The following is a 21,827-nucleotide window of genomic DNA, read 5'->3' as shown; positions in this document are numbered from 1 at the left end:
CTGTATTGTTGCAAAACTGCTTTTTCTTTTCAAAAAAAATATTAATAGAAAAGTATTTTATATACTGTCAGTCTGATTGCAGTGGCAATACTGAATAACCTTAACTGGCTCATTAAATCCATCTATGATAGAATTTTTCCTTAATCTGTTCTTTGACAATAGTAGAAATAATCATGTAGATAATTTATGAGATGATTATGATTTTTTCATTTATTCTTAGATCTGTTCTGAACAGAGCTTAGATAGCATGGTTAAAAATCTTCTGCCCAACAATCTGTTCCAGCAGATTGTTCAGGTAAAACATATTACAACCAGGGTAAAGAAATATACCTATGTTAAAATAATTTACAGGACAGCCTTTGCCTTGATATCACTGATCCATTTTGGAAGCACTGCAGGACATCATGTCACACAGAGGTTTGGAGGAAAGTAGATGTGTTCTTCTATTGCTCCTAAAACAACTATGGCAGATACGTGTGCTTGTATGATGGGAAACCAAACTCTGTGAACCATGTCAGGTTTTCTGAGTAACTGTATCTACCTTGAAGAGAAGCTAGGAATGCAGGAAATGACAGAGGGTGGCCCATGAACTTCTAGGATCATACTGGAAGAACTGTACTTGGCCCTCTGTAAGGTCCATGAAAAGGATACATACAGCTTTACTGAATAGGGCACAATTCCAGTTTAGCCTTGTGACAAATGATTTTCTCTGTTTTTCATAAGCAGGAAAATGAGAACAAATTAGTCTGTTAAGAAAAATGCTATCAATTTTTTGGTTGTTTTCATGAAAGTAGTACTTAAACCAACCTTTATTCATGTAAATGCTCAGAAGATGTTAGATGGAGATTTGATTTACCCAGACATTACAGAACGGTCGTTATCCTCTTCTCAGTTAAAAAATTCACTGTGGTTTAAGAGATGACAGTAAAAGACACAGAAGAGATTAATGCAAAAACAGGGTAAATCCCCTATTTTAAAGGAAAATGTGAAGTCTTATCAACCATCCTAGTGAAACAGGCTGATAGATGGTTGTTAACAGTAATCATATCTTTATCCTATTCACTCTATCTTTTATGTGTTTTCTCTAGTTTTCCTTTCCATATTTGTAAAGTTAAAACAATTTAAATTTCTTCTATATGTTTGGCTGGGTTGATAGCCATTTAATTAATTTTGTAAAAATCAGCAGTTTTGCTCCATGGCCTCAACAGCTGAAGACCTTGGCAGAAAAAAACAAACAAACAAACAAAAAAACCACCACCAACAAAAAAACTTGTTATAAGTTAAGAGTTCTTGGCATCTTAAAGTTGGCTTTCTTGTGGAAAACATTTTCATTTGTTTACACATGTATCATGAAGTCGACCCTTCACATCTGCTCCTACATTTGTGGAAGTCAATGGAGTCTTTGCCATTGACCCATGACAGAGGAAATTGAAAACATTTGACTGAAGTGTTTAAAAATTTGCATCACAAAATCAAAATCAGTGTCTGAAGCAAACTGTCCTTGCGTGAAACAGCCTAACTACGGAAATAAGACAAGAGGTGAACAAGGAAATACACACTTTTTATAAGTGAGACATTGAGGAAATTATGGTAATTAAAACAAAGGATGGCCCTTGGCTTCATTTAGTTTGCTGATTATTTAGGATAGATTTTGATATTTCAGTTAGAAGTTTCCTTGGTAAGTATATACAGTAATTGGGTCACTTTAACACATCAGAGCACCGTGGGACATTTTAGCTAAACAGAATCTACTTCTTTTGGACTTTAACCTATCAAAGAAGCTTATTCAATAATGATATTAATTTTTAAAAGATCAGATTGACATTAAAAGAACAACTTAACATACCTGTCAAAAAAGGAATAACTAAAATAAGGCATTTGTATTATTTCTATAAGAAAATAATGGTATCTGTGTTCTTCTGGTGTTAATTATCTTTTGTTGCAGATTTTGCTCTAAAATAATACACCTAATCTATTGAACAACCTTGCCTTAATTTTAGGATACATAACTCATGTCACAGTCAATTCTTTCACCACTGTGTGTAACAGTGGAGAGTTGCTTAATTAGACCTTCTTCCATCCCAACACCATACAACAACAAAACACAAAAATAATTGTATTCCTGTGGTTTTAGGTACAACTTAATGATCTAAAAAGAAAACAAAAGGCATATGAGCAAAATAAAGCCTATGTTATTAAGACAAGATGCTTTGTAGGCAAAGGCTACTATGCAGTTGAACACAGAAAATAGTGGAACAATTTGCCTCAGAAGTTTTTGTAGATTGACTTAATTGTATATTAACTCTACAGGTAGAGATAATTACAAAGATTTAAATGTGTCTTAAATTCTGACATTTCCAACCTATGCAAACCTGGAACCTAATTTTTCAGAGTGGACTGTAATTTCAAAAGCTAGCAGATGATGACGTGGCAACTACAGGTACTCAACTGCTTAAAAATATTCTTATACTCAATATCCAGTATACGAGACACCACAAGCAGGAGCACTTTAAAAAAAAATCTTGTTTGGTATAGCAAACCTTTTTTTGTGAACCATATTTTATGTAATTAACGGTCTTTGGGTACTGTTATACAAGGAAGATAAAAGGAGCACAACAACAACAAAAACCCTCCTAAAAATTGTCTTTAGTCATTTTATTTTGCTGTTTTTAAATAGAATAAAAGAATGCTCTTTAACCTTTTTGTGTGTGTGTGTGTGTGTGTGTGTGTGTGTTTGCTTCCAAGAAACAGTTGCCACACTCTTACTCAGAAAATTTCATAGAAGACATTCTAGAGATTTCAAAATGTAAGCACAGTCATTTATCATTGGGGATCCAAGATATACCTTTTTTTTTTTTTTTTTTTTACTGTCTGCTGTGGAAGCAGGTACCAAAGTTGAAAGTAGGTATATTCATGCGACATTTTGGTCAAGTTCTAATTTGGGTCATTTTGTAAAGTTGTGGTGGTTTTACCGTGCTAGGTAGCTGAACACCATAACTGTTCTCTCACTCCCCTTCATTAGAAGAATAGGGGAAGAAGTAAAGAAAAGAACAACTCATGTATTGAGTTAATTAAAGGGGAAAAAATAATTATTAAGGACAGATTATTATTAATTAAACTAATTAACTAAAGGGAAAAAAGGGGGAGGGGGAAAGGGAAAAACAAAACAAGTAGCTGTGTATAAGTGCAGAGGAAAGAAATTAGTCCCACAAATGAGCAATACTTGACCATGTCCTTGAAGCAGGGCCTCAACTCATGTAGCCGGTGTTCAGGAGGACAGACATTTTCACAACGATAGCCCACCCCTCCCCTTTTCACAACGATAGCCCACCCCTCACCTCTTCTTCCTTTTTCCACCTTTTATTGCTGAGTGTGACATCATATGGTATGAAATATCCATTTGGTTGGTTTAGGTCAGCTGCCCTGGTGATGTTCCTTTCTCACTTTTTTGCCCACCCCCTAGGAGAGTTAGAGAGAGTCCTGATGCAGTGCCAACACTGCTCAGCAGTAGACACAACACTGGTGTGATACCATTGCTGTTCTAGCTACAAGTGCAGAGCATAGCACTGTATGGGCTGCTGCAGGGAAAGTCCCAGCCAGACCCAGTACAAAAGTTTATTCATAGATGTTAATTTCATGATGCACAGAAAACTACCATCTAATGCAATATTTAGAAACTTAAAACAGAAACTTAAAAAACAAACAAATAAAAAAACCTAGAAAGTAGATTTTTTTCAAAAAAAAATAAAAAAATAGCCAAGTTAGCAAATGAGAAATTGAAATTTTTCTTTAATATGATAATATAAATTATGATGCAAAGAACATCTATTGGCTGTTGATAATGACCAGAAAGATGACATTTTCAAGGACATAGCAGCAATTAGAATACTACTAAAATGCACAGAATACAATGAGCAATTATGGTAATTACGTAGATTATCACAGAACAGTACTAACACTATATCTGTGCAGTTCCATAGTATGAGATGTTGCAAGCAATGAAGAGCTGATACTCTAGATAGTCAAGAGCAGCAAAGAGCTTATTATTTGGGTATTACAGATGTAGTAGTGAGGTCCAGAATGAATAAATGTCCTTTGTAAGGCTACACAGCTTTCTAGACAAAATAGGAAATAAACCTTGTTCATGCTTCTGCAAATGTTAAGTCACTTCTGTTATTTACTTGATGAAAATCATTCAAAACCTTAACAACAGGTATGAGATCATAGTATTCTATAACAGAGTGTCCCACTTTGGTACTTGTACCCAACATTTCCTGAAATATTCAATGAGAGTTTAATCATTTTCTGAAATGAGAACAAGTTTTCAGCCATTCTGTTCATCACAAAAGTTATTAGTGTGCTAATCCTGAAGAAAGATTCTCCAGTATAGAACTTTGTTTACTGTTAAGGGCTTGAGATGCATCCTTGCTGGTGATACACTTATCCTAAATACCTTGGATCCAAACGTCTCTACACCTACACAGTAATTCTATCCAGAATCAGATCTTGTTTTCTTGAGAATTCAAGAATCTTACATAATACTGCTGCTAATAGGATGTGGAAACTCAAGACCATTAATCTGACTGATAGGTCACTTCATTGAGAGGTAGCTTCAGTGCTCCTACTAACACAACGCAATTTTTGCCATGACTTCAGTAGTCTTATGCCTGCGACTTAGACACTTTTCTCCAGCATTATATATCTTGTTTCTCTGTTTCTTATATATATAAATTGCAGTCCCATATTCTGTGCTGTTGAAAGATACTCCACTTATGAAGAAGGAATTAAAATAATTTAGAGAAAAAACCTGGGGTGCAGATATTCAGAAGTACCTTCCTTTTTCGTTCATGCTCAAACACAATTGAAATGCTGTTATAAAATCTGCTTTGATAATTGCAGCAATAAAAGCACAACAGACATACAGTTAGATGGGCTTCCAAGTCACTGAGGTCTTGAAAATTTATATTTACCTTTAAGCACGTAAAGGTATGGTTTAAAAAAATAATCATAATTTAAAACAGGCCTATAACAATTATGCACATGCACTCCATATATTTTTCTTAGCATTGTTGCTTTCTAAATTTGTAACAATGTTACAATAACTCCCTCTTATGCATATTTGATGTGAAAAAATACCTCTAATAAAATAGTTGAAATGATCTAAGATAAGCCTCTATTCATATTTTTTTCCATTTTGCAGTGACCCAGAGTTACAAACTACAGATTAAGGTAATTTAGATAAGATGAGTTCACATCTCAAGGCAAAAATAATCAGTCCCAAAGTTTAGGGGAAAGAAGGAGAGAGAGTATTTTTTGATTTATTGCTATTTCTGTCTTGTGGTTCAGCTAACTATAAAGTTCAAACTCCACAAATGAACCTTAATCTGTCTTTTATTTTGTACTCCTGGATTCTCTAGGAGGGATCTCCACAAAGAAGGCTTGCTGAATCTTCAAGGACAGCTTCAAGAAGTCAGAGATCTCATATAATGGCCACACTATTCTGTGGTCAATAAACAAAGGGAAAAACCCTACTCCTGAGCCAAGTTCCTTTTTTTGATGGTTTACCCCTGTAACATAACCTCATTGTGAGCCCCCTTCTCAAAAACAGCTGGTGTCAGGAAGTACTTTCCTGTCTTCCCTTTTTTTCCAGGCTTGAGTATCTTGTCAAACTTTACAGCTATTCAGGCAAGGCAGCACCCTTGACCCTGATGATGGAGGAAGTGAGATATATGTTCGTGAAAAAGCCCAAGAAAATTCCAAAGAACTTTTGTGATGTATCATGTCAAAGCTCCATTTATATGATGTTTTGGGAATCTATACAAAGAACTCAGCTTTGTATGTACCTGTATGTATCTTTGTATGTACCTTTGTATGTATCAAACCTCAGGGTTTGATGTACCTTGAGGCATTGTCCTGGCACAAAAACATACAGTGCAATAGAATTTCCTTGCAGCAATTATTTCCTTTGTAGAAACAACACCTCAAAATGACTCCCCAGAGTGCGCTGATGATTGTGTGGCCTTTTTCTTGTTAAAGTCAGAATCTTAACATTTTAAAGCTTCTAATAAGCATTTTAGTACAGTTTGCTAGCATGGAAGCTGCTCATTATGAGCTAATTGTTTCAAAGAGTTGCTGAAAGTGCTTAAATGTTAAATACATGCTACTGTAAGCAAATATTCACAAGTCTTTCAAAGCAGATGTTTGGGAAATGGTAGGCTGTCTGCTCATGGTAGCAGTACATAAAGGACATGAAGAAGTGGGATTTAATAACAAATATGCTCAAAGCTACATGGATGCCAATCCGCAATGTTTCTTTTTAAAATTTCAATTAAATGCATTAGGCAGCAATAACCCTAATAGTTTCTGTAAAGCCAAATTCACTGCAGACACCAGTAATTCCTGGTTTTCCCCTGTTCTCCCATTCACCCCTCTCTGCAGCTTTCCTACCCACTCTCACCCTTTATTTTACTCTGTCAGCTAGGGCCTCGTGTGCTTTAATCTGTGGCAGACCACTCCATCATGGCATGTCTTCCACATTCCCTTTCCATTCACAGAAGGGCCCTCCATTTTCTATGCTATTTGCTAAGTGAGAGCTACTATTCCCTGACAGCTCTTTGATCCACTTTATGGAAAAGTCTGCATTTCCCCACTTTAAGGGTGCCTTCCATTACAGACAGCTGCAGAAATACCAAAGCTGAGGTTCTGCCAAACACATGGCAAAAACTCCATTGTCTTCCCTCTTGCCTTTTGTTGTTTTTTCGTGACAAACTCTCAGATCAACAGGATGGCTAGGACATTCAGAATGGCTAGGACATTCAGTACATAGCATGTTATAGGCAGAGAGATGCTATTACATTGTTTTTCTGGTTTTACAAACTCAAACATTTTTACTTTATTATTTTTACTTTTTTTTTTTTTTTTTTCCCCTTCTTCTTTTGAACTACAGTGTTTAAAGGCAGTTGCTCTTTGGAAGTCTGAATATCATATGGGTTTATTTATGGTGGTATTTATGGTGAATATACTTGATAGAATTTAAATATGTAGCACATCATAGTACTCTGTTATCATTAAGACATCTGAGGGATCTTTGCACTACTGAGCTCAAAAACTAGGCAACAGACAGACCCTTAAATCCGTACAGATTACCATTACAGCAAGACCAATCAGCTGCTAAGTGAATGTCACATTGTTCTTAATGCACTGAACACAAGATCAGAACAAAACCCATTGCTGTACTTCAGATCTGAGCTTAATTTATATCATGAAGTTCCAGGACAGTAAATACATTACTACAATATTATACTTAGCCTAAGCTTATTTTTCTGCTTGCTGATCCTTGAGTTTATTTTTTTAAACACATGATTTCTTATGCATTTCTCTTCCCTCAGAAAGTCTCTCAGCCTTTTATTATACTGAACTGCAGCTAAAAAGACCCTTCTGATCTGGTTCCAAGAGTGAATTAGAAGAGAGCTCTGCACAGACAAGCAAAACCTGACATCCAGTCTCCCTTAGCTATGCTTTTCTGTACTTCTAAATTTTAACCATTATCACTCATTTATTGTAACCTCCTGTGGCTTTTGATATACACAGAGCTTCTTCGCTTGTCTCTACAGATTTCTCATGACTCTCTACTTCTGCTCACAACTGTGCCCCTCCCTTCTTCCTTATTATTATACCTTTTCTTTTCATGGTGAACCACCCACGAACTGTGTCAGAATCTCAAAATAAGAAACTGAGCTTGCTGAATCAGCAAGTGCCTTGGAAAATATCATTGAAAAGTACTTTGCTTCTAGGGCAAAGAAGAAAAAAGCTTATTCCTTGCCCAAACATCCAGATTACACTTCTTAGACTCCTTATGGTTTCACTTATTCACTAGTTGTATCTGTTTAATATTTCTATTGAAGTATGTCTTGATTAAATATCCCTTCAGTTAACTCTGTTTGGTATCTCTAGAAGATTGGACTGGACTCTTACAGCTTATTCCTGTACCTGATTATTTGTGCAGAGGGTATGCCAGGAGGGCTTTGCTCGTCAACATGGCATGATGACTTCCCTTTTTCTTTGAAAATACTTGTGTTTAAAGCAGAATTTGAATGGCAGCACTGATTCAAAAAGGCCAGTCATTATCTCCACATGGGCCTAGCTCTATTAAGGAACTTTGAGAGCAGACAGGAATTTCAGTGACTGCAGAGCTGAGCCCTTAGCATTTTTTACCATCTTACAGAGTTATGTTGAGTTATGTTCATTGTTAGTTTACTTCACCAACTTGCTTTGCCACCAGAGGGCAGAGGCTTATGTCACTCAATTTCATGTACTGTCATAAGAGAATGTCACAGAACTTTAATGGGGAAATTTATCATGGTTTAAAAAACAGGGTGAAAAATGAAATCCTATTAACTATTTTTTAAATGACTTTAAGCTAAAAATCCAAACACAACAACAAAACTGTCATCTCTCCTGCAATGTATACCCTGCTATGGGTTGTTTATAAGGCTTTAAATACTATGCAGTTATGCAAAATGTAGGCTATATGAAAAAAAAAATCATGTATACATTGCAATTTAAGTAAAGCATATTCTAACAAAGTATAGATTTCTGTGTAGTGATTTCTACGCCACAACTTTTTCCAATGCCTTCTTAAAGATAGTGGTAGACATGGTGGGAGGAGATAGAGCACATTTATAAGGCTTTGTTATTTTGAAAAATGTGTCAAGCCAAGATACTGGAACCTTTATGTAAACAGGGTCAGTTTCAATGCAGTAAACAGGTAGATTTTGGAGTGGGAAGGTGTTAGGAATCCAAAACTATCATGCTAATTTTATGAAAAGTCACACTTTGAGTGTAAAATACTTCATGGCTCCCTTTTCTTTGTATTATTATTATACATGTATGATAAAGATAGAGCTAGAATTGTTCAAAATTATGTCGGTTTGATTAGCAAATGCTTTTTGTGAAATACACATTGTTAGACATTTACCAGTATAAAACTCACACTCAGTATAAAACTTCACACCTATACACAATCTCTTTAATTATCACTTGTACTTTACTGGAAAAAGAACAATGACTTGAGTTTGTATCCTTAGAACAGCAAAAAGATGAGAAAAAAATTATCTGCAACTTGTTCTAATCTTAAATGCTTCAGAATTTTTGTCAGCAAGGAGTTTAAAAAGCAGTAGTTTAGTAATATTATTTAGCTGGCAGAAATGAGTAAATATGCCACTATAGGCATAAATAGGACTTCTTTTAGGAGATACAGTATTAGAAACAACGCACATGTGATGCTCTGACCTGCTGTCATTACAACACACTGCTGGCTCATGGCTGATGGGAATGATTACATGAAAAAAATCAGGCTCCCTGTTTTCACACTGGGGTAATTTCCATTTGCATACACTGACTTTCACCACATCAAAACTTGCTATAAATGGAAGTTGATAGAACTATGATTTAATGATTTGTCAGTTTGGATTTTTTGCCCTTGTTTTCTACTGCTGCTTCATGAAAGAAGAAAACAAAACAAAACAAAACAACACATATTCTCAAAATAGCAGCCTGTATATCTTGGCTATAATTAAATTCAGAGGTAAAAATGTTTCTGTAGATTATCAACTAATTTAACTATTAAAATGAAACCTTCCATACCCATAAGTGATATATTTGTCATTAACATACTTTGCTTCAAAAGAGCAAGAATTTCTCTTTCCTTTTCCAGATATTGCAGCTGTAAACCAAAAGTAGTTCTTGCCTTTCTCAGACAGTTTTTCTTAAGCATTGAGTTAGTAAAAGGCTAAGCAAGCAAGGGGGGAGAAGTTAATGCTCTTTGCAATTTAGTTAGAACACATTCTAACAAAGTACAGATTTCTGTATAGTGATATCACTGTCATGTCCTTTCTCCCATGCATTCTTAAAGATACTGGTAGACACAATTGGTAGGAAGAAGTACAGCACAAATACCTGCACATTTGCAAGCTTAGCAAACTGATGGTGATAATTGTGGTTATCAAGGACAGCATGAAGGAGGTAGTATAAAAATTCTAGTAAGATAACTGATTTTACATATTGATCTGTCAAAAATGAACCCGTAAGAGCAGGGGAAATAAACCAACGGCCTTTTCTCTGCTTTAAAGATTTTGAGAAAAAGTAATCAGAAAAAAAAATTTTTTCTCTCTGGGCAAGCAGATTTCATATTCTAGAAGCTGCTATTACAGGTCTCCCAATAGGTGCCTGTATATGAAAAATATTTAAATGTTTCCAGAAATCTCAGGAACAACATTAAATGCAATATGAAGGCCTATGAGATATAGTCTATAGAAGTTAATTTAGCATGGTCACACTTTACCATTGAAATTTCAGATGGAATAAATACCAAGCTAAACACATTTGCATAGCATGGGTACTACTGCTTCATGTTAATCTAGCTAAAGTGAGCTGGATATAAGTAACATAAATTATTTATTTTGATATTTACAATACCACTCAGGATGGTACACCAAAAAATAACTTGTACAGGAAATGTTTGAAATAGTTATGCCACTCTATCAGGAAAAAATTAAAAAAAAAAAAAAAAAAAAAGTTATTTTCACAACTGCAAGGACAAACAGCTTACTAATTTCACATTTAACACAGATCTTGAATGGCACATTTATAAAGCAGTGCACATGTGGTATACAAATATTATCGGTACTACAAAATACTACTGACTTGATTTCATAACTATCTTGGACAGAAACAATTTTTAATATATTTTTATGCAGCCACAGTTGAGGTTACGGCTGCACAGAGTATTTCCAACCAAACTCTAGAACATCAGAAAACTCAGTCTTATTATTACTACATCTAAAATCAGGCCAATTGGATTTACTAGCACTAGTGAATTTGCAATTCAGGATTTACCATGGAAATTCCATGAGTTTTACAGGCCTAGCTAAAGACAGAAAAACACAGCTAATATAGAGGTTCCAGAGAATCAGCTTTCCCTCTTTCCTAAGTCCAAGTTTGACTTACATGAACATAGGCCTGACCCAAAACACAACATTTGGAACATAGTGGGAATGGATGACTTGAACCTATACTACTATTTAGAGAATGTGTGTTAACAACTGCCAACACCATGGACTGACTGGGCTGCCAGTCCTTAACTGGTCTTAAAAGGATATTGGTCTCAGCTGCTTCAAAGACAGCTGAGGTTCTTGTTCTTTGCTTGTGAAAATTCAAATCTATCACTCCCACTTCTCAAATGTACATCCTAGCCACCAGAGTGTTGAAAAGCTACTTATAGAAATTACAAAAATCAGGCCCAGTATATGTTAGTTTTGGATTAGAATGAGTCAGGAACTCTATTTGCATAGTTTCCAAATATAAAACCTTGCAATATACACCTGAAGCTCTTCAGTCACTGTTTTTCTGATGTCAGGAGGTGGCACATTTAGCTGTAAAAATCAATTGTGAATTCCCACAGATTTCAGCTGGGGCAGGTTATCACTGCAGCACAGTAACACCAAAGACAAAGAAATAATATACTGTATTTTCCTTTTATAGCTGGATTAATTTGTACTTTATTCACATTTTTAAATGTCATTTTTCTATCCAGAAGGTCAGCTATCATTCTCATATCCTTTGAATAAGACAGCTGTGAAGGGGACTGATGAAAAAAGCCTGTCATTTTAATGAAGTTTCCGTTCTTGATTAGTTTTCTCCAAGAATCTTGCACATGCAGAATACCTTACAGCTAGGTCTGACTCCTGGTCATTAGTTCTGCAAGTATAGAAGACATCCATAACCCCTCACAACAGTGTAAAAGACATTTTTCTGATTAATAAAATCTGACAGTTTTATTAATCTTTTGGCAATTTAATATGCCTTTATATTAGGCATTTTCTCCTCATACTACTCTCTTCAGACTTGTTAATTTCTTTGTACCATTTGCAAAAATCTAAGTTTTACCCTTCCTTCCACAAAGATTTAATATCAATGAGGCTGTAAACAGCAAAGAAGGACCTGTTACAAATTTGGGGAAGGGAAAGGGAAGGTACAGATACTGCTGTGAAAAAATAGCGGGTAGTTTCAGTGAGAAATAAAACTATGTGAGTTATAAAACTACTGAGAACTAAAATTATGCCAGTATTACAGCTCAGCAAATTTGAATATAAGTCATTCAAACAGTGTTAGATAACTCATATCTGTATTCTAATACACATAAATTTGAGCATTTTCAAGTAATAAATTGAATTCACAAAGTGCTTTATAAAATTTTTTCAACTGCAAAGCTTCTCTTTATGGGAAGTGATGATTTTAGATATTTTTTTGCTATGTCAAATTAAACTGAAACTGTTGAAATGATTTAATTTTGACAAGATCCTGCCAAGGCTGTTAGGTCTGTGCACTTACAAGTTCTGACCTAATATCATTTTTATCCTTTCTTGTCATGCTGTTAGTTCCACTGAAAAATTTAGAAGTTTTTGCACTTATATGTTGAATGATTTTTAACAATGAACTTCAGGGTTGTTGTCTTAAGTCTTTCATTGCTTCAATCAAAGATAAATTAATGTGATGCACTAAAAAATTTCAACAATTGCTGCTTCAAGAGGCAATATAGAAGCTACGTGCTAATTGGCATAGCTCATGCATTTACCTAGGACATTGATCTTATCACCACAAATGAAAAAAACCACATACACACACACAAAAAGAAAACATATAAATGCAGAATAAAATTAAGGCAAAATAAACCACTTAAATCCAATAGCATAGAAGCATAAACTACTAGAAGGATCATTGAGAAATCTCCCTTTTTTTTTTTTCCCCGAGACTTGATTTTACCTAACTTATGGGTACACTTTCAAAGCAAAATATATCTAATGTATTCAATTCATTTCAATAATTTACTTTTTGTAACTGGAATATATTTAATTTCACGAGGTACAATTAGAAACAATACAAGAATGAGGTATCAATGGCTAGCACATGAACATTTTAGAAAACAGAACATTAAGAAGATTCCAAGTATTTTCTACTTCCAAGAGTTTTCAAAACTAAAAATGAACCAGAAATATAATTGGATTCATATTTTTCAACCTTACCTAAACAAAGACTTCTGCCTGAGAATAATAGCAATTGTTGATGTTTACAACACTATTCCTTTTAAATACCTCATGAAAGAATCAATTTGAGATTGAAGTCAACTCCAGATACAAATCCCTAGTTTGCAAGAATTTCCCTTGAAAATCTGGAAAATGCTGACCTGTTACAGCTTTGAGTCTTGAGGCATTAGGAGTCTATAACACAATACTATAATCTTTTTTTTTTTTTTTTTTTTTTTTTTAAGGAATCAATCATAATGATGTAGACCAACAATGACAATAATTTTACCAAGAACAGAAGATAGCTGGGAGATTCTATAAAACATTAAAAGATGATAATCATGTGGCAAGTGTCACATAAGGACAAGAAAAGCAAGTCATAGCAAATTTCACCCATCACTGAATTAATTAAAAAAAAAAAAAAAGGCAAACAAAAACCAATGAATCATTACAACAGCTTCTATGCAGTAGAGTTCAGAAGGTTATGTTTCAGCAGCATGTGTTCTTTTCACCCTCATTATAAGTCTCCTTGTAAGGATATGACATTCATTTAAGGTTACTATGCTTGTGTTCCTAATTACAGAAATTCACATTTTCTTTCAAAGTTTGTGCAATATGAGCTTTTAGCTTTCTAGATATTATTCTAAGTAAAGAGAAAAAAATAGTGCCTGAACTTTGGTCGTAGTTGAGACCATAGTATCCCTAATTTTACAAATAAAAATCTACAGGGTGTTTAAATCTACATTTAATCAAAGCAAAATTCACCGTGGTTAAGTAAACTGGGACCAAATATCTGTTGTCCTCCAGGATTTAAGAATAATTTACTTCTGTGCTAAGTTAGTCTAATGCATCATCACAAGACAAGTTTTAATATTCCACAGAGCAACAGCGACCAGAATATGCCTGATAGTAGAAACTGAGGCTGACTGAACTATGTTATGGCTTTTAGGTTACATGTATATGTAAGTTGCACACAGTAGCTTCTGTTTTAATTATTAATTCTGAATTATCCCATATTCTTCAACAGTGCTTTGTCAACCCAGTATTGTTATCAAAATTCTACAGACCTGGAGTGGGTGCTTATGAAGGATTTGGGGCAAGGATCCTAGGTGTGCCTAAACACCATGTAAGAAAAGATTCCCAAAATAAACCAGGTCATGCCATACTCCTGATCTTTTGCTAGACTAACCTTTAATACAAAATTGCTTGAAAGCTTGTTCTCTAATCTTACCACTAGCTGGGGATTGACAAAGCTATTATACATGTATACCTCCAAAAACTCTTGGCAAGACTTTGGTCAACCAAGGATATGACCTAGTTTAGCTCACAACTTCTTTTCTGCTGCCAGAACAATGCAAAGAGTACAGGATCATTCCTGATCTTTTCCTGGGGCTATTTTCTCCTACGAATGCTTCCAAGATTGGTCAGAAAACAGATCATTCAGGAGATTCTGTTAAACCAATGGTAAACAGATAGCAAACAAATGGTCAGTCCAGTAATTTCTAAATTACCTGTAGCCCTCTATTTTGGAACAGTGAGTGGCCAGAGGCTCTATTCCAAATCTCAGCTTCCTTTTTTTAACTTTGATTCAGTTAAATGTGATCTGGTAAAAAAACAAAACAAAACAAAACAAAAACAAACAAACAAACAAACATAAGTGAACTCTGTCCTTTCCCTACAGCATTCTTTTTTCTTCCTTGATAGGCAAAAGACCCAGACCCACCAAACAAAGTAGAATGTATTATTATTTTGCTCCCAAAAATGTCCCCAAAAAGAAAGTAGAAATAGGATTTATTTTTTTTTTTTACGTCAAATTAACTATAAACATTCTTGAATAATCAAAATGCATCTCTATACAAAATGTTGTCACATTATCATTAATATTCATATAACATAGCAACATCCCATTCAGCAAGGTTAAGCATATGTAAAACGTAATTTAAGTTTGAAAATAGCAGCAATTACTATAATGGTGCTTGTAAATCCATATGGTAGCCAATGCTGAGATGTTTAGTTGATATTGAGTTGCTTAGTCTCTTTGCATTTCACCATATTACTCGTTTATAATCATAGATTCTACTTTTCCCTTTCATATATTTAGGCTTTATCTATAATTACAGTTTTATATACGAAGGTAAGTTTTCAATATGAAAATATTTTTGAAGTAGTTACAGCACAGCATTCTTTAGAAACATAGAATCATAGAATATCCTGAGTTGGAAGGGACCCTTAAGGATCATCAAGTCCAACTCTTGACACCGCACAGGTCTACCCAAAAGTTCAGACCATGTGACTAAGTGCACAGTCCAATCTCTTCTTAAATTCAGACAGGCTCGGTGCAGTGACCACTTCCCTGGGGAGCCTGTTCCAGTGTGCAACCACCCTTTCTGTGAAGAACCCCCTCCTGACGTCAAGCCTAAATTTCCCCTGCCTCAGCTTAACCCCGTTCCCGTGGGTCCTGTCACTGGTGTTAATGGAGAAAAGGTCTCCTGCCTCTCGACACCCCCTTACGAGGAAGTTGTAGACTTCAGCAAACTTGCTCAAAATACCTTCTATTCCTACATCCAGATCGTTTATAAAAATATTAAAAAGTACCGGCCCTAAAACGGAGCCTTGAGGGACCCCACCGGTGACCGCCCGCCAGCCTGACGCAGCCCCATTTACCATAACCCTTTGGGCCCTGCCCGTTAGCCAATTGCTCACCCATCGTATGATGTTTTTATTTAGCTGTATGGTGGACATTTTGTCCAGTAGGATCCTATGGGAAACCGTGTCAAAAGCCTTGCTCAAGTCCAAAAAAATCACATCAGCTGGTTTCCCTTGGTCCACCATACGGGTGATCTTATCATAAAAGGAAATCAGGTTAGTTAGGCAGGACCTACCCTTCACAAACCCATGCTGGGGTTTGTGAACATGGGGTTTATGAACATGGGTTCATATTACAAAATAAAAACAAAATTTTCATTTTCCTTAAGAAAAAGCACGTATTTATCAATTTCTGTAATAAAGGTCAGTTTTTGTAGATCTCTCTTTTGAGTTAAATACCTAATTGTCGTGTCTACCATAAAAACTCTTCCCTTAAATTCTTAACTAATCTGCATAGAGACAAGGTATCATATGTCAACAGGGGGAGGAAGTCATATAGTTATCATCTGTCAGTCTTGTGCACCAAGCAAAGCATAACACTGGGATCTTTAGAGAAAGAAAGGAAATCAGGACAGCAGAAGCAACTTGGGTTTACGCAAAAGCATTGCAAACTTCATAATAATATGAACAGCGCTCTGGAAACAAAAAGTGCCCACCTTTGTAGGAATTTAACATAATAAAACAGCATAAAACCTTATGGAAGAGGAAGGTGATATTCATTTTAAACAAAATTGATTCTAGCCATTCATTCTCATTCTCCTGAGTTTCACTAACTAACATTCTCATATTTCCATACTCACAAGCATCATGATAGGTGTTTATCTGTGGTCTAGTCAAGATCCTTGTATGGAGGACAAGTGATGGCCAGTATCAAGACCTTGCTACATCTCTTCGGTTTCTCTTGGTTGCTGGCAATGAACTGTTTTTTTGGGGCTCGTGTTTTAATCCTGTCACCAGCTACACAATAAATACATCACAGTCTTCACTATTGTTCTGAGGCCAGGTCCACTGCTACTCTTTCTTCATTTTGGGTATCTTTATGAGTATAGTCTATCTTCCTGCTGGGATAACAAGAAGGAAGTACTCTTGTGATGAGCTGTAACCATGTTTCTATCTTCTTGTTATCAGAAGTTTCCTGCTGACAGTTCATCTGTGGCCTGACCTTACTGAAGCCTAAGCCTCCTAGTCATGCTGCAAAGAAACAAATTCATTGGTGTTTACTAGTTTTAATGCTATCTGTCAAGTCCTTGTTTATTGACACAGACATTTTATTTTATTCTTATTTTTTTTTGCTTCTGATGGTGCTTTCATGATTAGGTATTTTCATTCACAATAAATGATGAAATCTTAATATTTTCACAAGTCTCTCTGCTTGTCAGCTCTAAGCAGATGATAATAATGTTCAAAAATGTGAATCTCATTCAGTTAAAAAACAGATCTGTGTTTAAGTTAAAAAGGAGTGATCCTTTTTTAACAGACATCTTCACAGCACAGCAGTCACCTTTCTCCATGTGCACATCAAAACCCAAATCTGCTTGCATTTAGAATCACATAGCTAAAATGACTCAGCTTCATACAGTCACATTAAACATCACATGGGTCCCTTACACCACTTCTTAGAATGTGGAATGAAAGAGCAAACAAGGGAAAAGGATCAGCATAAAGTACTTCCCAGGACAGAATGACAAACTATTCTGCTCTGTGTAAAATTTGAACTTCAATTAATTGTTAAGAGAGAATCATTCTCCTAATGAAAACCCTAATTAAGTTACTTAAAAATATGATCAACCTACTTTCTGTTTTAAAAAACAAAACACTAGACATCTGGCTAGTGTTGTGGATTAAGCTTCACTGATTTCACTGGTTTTAGCGGGCCTAAATAATTTTAAAATTAGGAAGGATATGTAACAAACCACTGAAACATTGATCCTTTTTACAGTACAACTTAAAATCTGAACACTGTCCCATTTATACCTGTGTCCTGCACCAAGCAAATGGAACAATACAAGCATAATTATTGTTATGGTAACAATTTCAATTTTAAAATTTAGACTCCAAATTAGTTTAATATTGTAGACTAGAGATGTTAAATTTCTGCTAGCTATATCAATTGTCCATAAGCATGTTCGTGTGATTATACAAGGAAAAAAAATAAAATATAGGACATCAGGTCTAGCGTTGTGTATAAGTCTATCACAACACGGACAAGCAATTACTAGAGCTAATATGTTTTCTTGTTCACTGCTACCAAAGAAAACAAATAAAATAGAAAACATTACTTCCCACATATCATGCAAGTTTATATAAAAAGGAGATACCTATCTATCTTGTGCATAGAAAGTCCAGTTAATAACCAAACAAAAATATTTTATGCATCATGCGGTCCTTCACGTAACTTTCTCTTTAGAAGGGTAGGGAGGAAGAAAGGGAATAAGGGAGGTATGGTTTCTCTTAATTTACTTTTGCTGTAAGGTCTAGTACATGGTTCTGTGGATGGCAGATTGCTGCAGGGCGCTCATTCTTTATGTTGCTTATGCTTTTACGTAATTGCCAAGGATGCCTAGGGCTCAGCATAGGTACTTCTTCATCTAAACTATGAATCTAAATAAATACAGGGATCTCACAAGCCTCTGACTTTGCATTCTCCTGGGAGTTTCTCCTTCTTGTTCTTTATGAAATGTGTATTCTCGTAACCTGTAATTCAGCATTTTACCTGTGTTCATTTGTTTGCATTTTGCAGCAGTATGTCAATTTAGCTTAGTTCTGAAGATCTCTATATTTTAGAGAATGTGAGATTTTACAAAGAGCGTTTTTTATACAGTGCCTCCATGGATTTACTTTGGCCTACATTTACTGAAGTAAATGAGAAGTCTAAGAGGGACATTAATGGTAATAGAATGAGAAGACAGTACCTCATATCAGTTCCTATGGTGAGACTCTTTGAGAACAGCTTCCCCTGAAACTTCTTATGTCCCCTTCAGAAATGCAGAAAACCCAAAGACGCGATATTTTCCTGAGCAAAACACATACCTCTTCTTCCAATATTTTTTAAAAATAGATACACAGATGTTTTTAGTCTTCAAATTATGAAAAGGATACTGACCAAAGTACACATGGCATCCTGACAATTCACTGTGCAGTGCTCTTAGGAGGAAGGTCCTATTGCAAAGCATGTGATCACGGCCCAGAAGGTAATTCCCTATCCTATGAACCTATCCAACATGATAGAGTAAACAAAACTGAAATTAATTTTGTAGAAGGAGGGTAAAGAAAAGCTCTTTCCACCATCTTTAGGCCATCTTTGCCACCACCAAGAACTTCTACTTCATTCAAAGGAGCTGAAGGCTTTGGTCATGGGAAAGATGCACCAATCCTTAGTACTCCTGTAATACAATGGACACTGTGTTGCTGGGTCAGTGCTAACTGCACTAGAACAAAGCATCACACAGAGAAGACTTAATGATGGCTCAGTGTTGAAACTGAGAGAAGTAAGGAAATTTGCATATATTTCCTTTTTTTTTTTTCTTTGGCATTTCATTTTTATTCAACTGTCAGTCTCCCACAAGCCTTACTGGTACTTTTATGGGTTCCAGAATTTCAGACTAGTTCAGTGCAATGAATCTTTGCACTAACAGGTTTACAGAAGTAGAAAATAATATAGGGCAGAGCTTTAGCAACACAGTAAAAAGTGACGGCCAATAAATTAATTACTTTCTGTAGTAATCATTTGCTGCGTACACAGCAATGAGCTTATATATTAGTGTAAAAAGCCTGTGATATCATTCAATGGAAATTGATATCTATTTTCAGCTTAACTAATGAAATTTTGTTTCTGGTTAGTTTTAATATAGGTCAAAGAAATAAGCTAGAAAAGATGATTAAACACTGTGGCAGTTTATTTAGAGAACAAAAAATTAAAATTCAGGCAGCTTGTAGTTTTGAAGTTGGGTATTTCATAATGATTGCCTTTCTTTGGGGAGCATATGCCCATGAGTACCACCTTAGTGTTGTACAGTAAAGCCTAGAGCAATAAAAGAAAAATCAGTGTAGGAAGAAACTGCAACTAATAAATATTTGATCAGATACACAAATTCACACAGTTTGATAATGCCCTGAGGAATTTGCCATCATTTATTAACTACTGCAATGTAAATGTATGGTATTATGTTTCTTTAGAAACATCAAGACAATAAACAGCTATTAATCTTTTCAATCAAATATTATTTTTTTTCCAGAAGATATACATCTGAAATACTATCAGATTTATTTGTGTGGATAAAAATGATAGAGAGGTGCTCCTGCAGTATAGAAGGTGTAGAGTTCTTCATTTTCTTCTGAATAATTATACAGTTTTAATACGGGAATAAAAAGGTTTTCCACAATTAAATTACTTTGCAAAAAATCAATTCTACAGTAGAAAATATCATCTTGACCAGGAAAACACCTGGACAATTATTTTGATTTTTTAGATATTAAATACTACTTTAACAGAACACATACAGGGTAGCATTCATTGAACTCCTGAGTAGTCAGAAGAGTAGCGCCACTCAATTACAGTGGATTGTAAACCACCAAATACATTTATCAGAGTTAGCTTCATAACACTGGAATACTAAGCTACTACTGTGGTAACAGAACCTTTTTAGTTTCTAGTTGTGATAGCGTAGGTCAGATAGTGCTCTTGAATATCTTACCTTGCTTTAAGGTAGTAAAGGTACTCATCACACTGAAATGTATGAGTCTGCTAAGAGAAAAAAACACTGCTTAGATTGATCTTAAGAGAGAGAATAACTAAGTGTTTGTGACACGGGACACATCATCACAGAAAGACACTGAAAAAAACTGTGGGTGTTAGGCAGTAAGGTGAGCTTAAAGAAAGATTTTTCTATTACTGTTTTTGGAAGGGGAAGGAAAAGACCTTACTTGTTCATTAGTTCTTAGGATGGATTAGAACTGAAGACATCCTGCATTAACACGTAGCATCTGTAAGAATCTAGGGAGTCTTGATGTTTTAACGTGGATTTTTCTCTATGCCTTTAAAGATATTCAGTAGTTACACATATCATGATACTTGTTATCCATATCACGTCACCTTTTACCCTTTTAGTTATTCCTTTAGGGGTGCTTAAAAGAGGAAAGATGTTTCTTTTGAGTCATTCTAAAATATAGTCATGAACATAAATGCATTCCAGTCAGAATAAATACATCGTAAACTGAACAGCACATAAAAATATTCATCATCTTCACATTTCTAAAACGTACGCTTTTCTCCCTATGAACCCTGTATGGTCTATAAAGCAAATAAAAATATTCATCATCTTCGCATTTCTAAAATGTATACTTTTCTCCCTATGAACCTGCTATGGTCTATGTCTGCAGGAAGCAACGTAGTAAACACCCAGCTTCTGTGAAACTAAAATTGCTGTACGTGGCTGGACTTCTCTTTAAAAATCAGGTAACTTTGGGAAAACCTAAGAGGTGTTAGGTAGAACTTACTGTATGAATTGGTGTATATATTAGCAAGTTTTCATACAATTCAAATTACAATTGTGATATTGAAACATAGTTAATCATATGCCATTTTTTAAGGAAAAAGAATGGTTAACATTTTCTTCACAGTATCTAAGTTACTGAAGCCCTCAGGCAGAGCATTTTAGTTTGTTAAATTATAATCTATGAAATTATTTGAATACGGAGTTTATCCTCCAAATTGCACCTCTGTCAGAACTGGTATTAGCACAAGAGACCTTAAACATATTTTATTTCATTGTACACAGGGTAAAGGTTTTAGGGATTAATATTAACTAAAGAAATTGCAAATGCTTTGAAATATTTCTACTCCTCTTAAACTTGCAGTAAAAAATCTGACTACCAATGATGAAATAATAATAAAAAATCTGGTTCCACTGATCATCATGCACAGAAAAAAGGTAAAATTAATGCAGATGAAACATTCTTATTTGAGCTATGCAAGCTTCATAGACTAATTCTTACAGATGCCTGCAGATGTTATGTTGGTATGGTTGGGGCACAGGTAATAAATGGTACATTCTGCAGTATTCTTCATTTGTTTTAAATACAAAATATTTATATTTTGTC

This window comes from Netta rufina (assembly GCF_964035555.1).
Source record: "Netta rufina genome assembly, chromosome: 7".
NCBI classification, from domain to species: domain Eukaryota; kingdom Metazoa; phylum Chordata; class Aves; order Anseriformes; family Anatidae; genus Netta; species Netta rufina.
The sequence above is the reverse complement of the archived record's forward strand: the minus strand, read 5'-3'. Positions refer to the sequence as shown.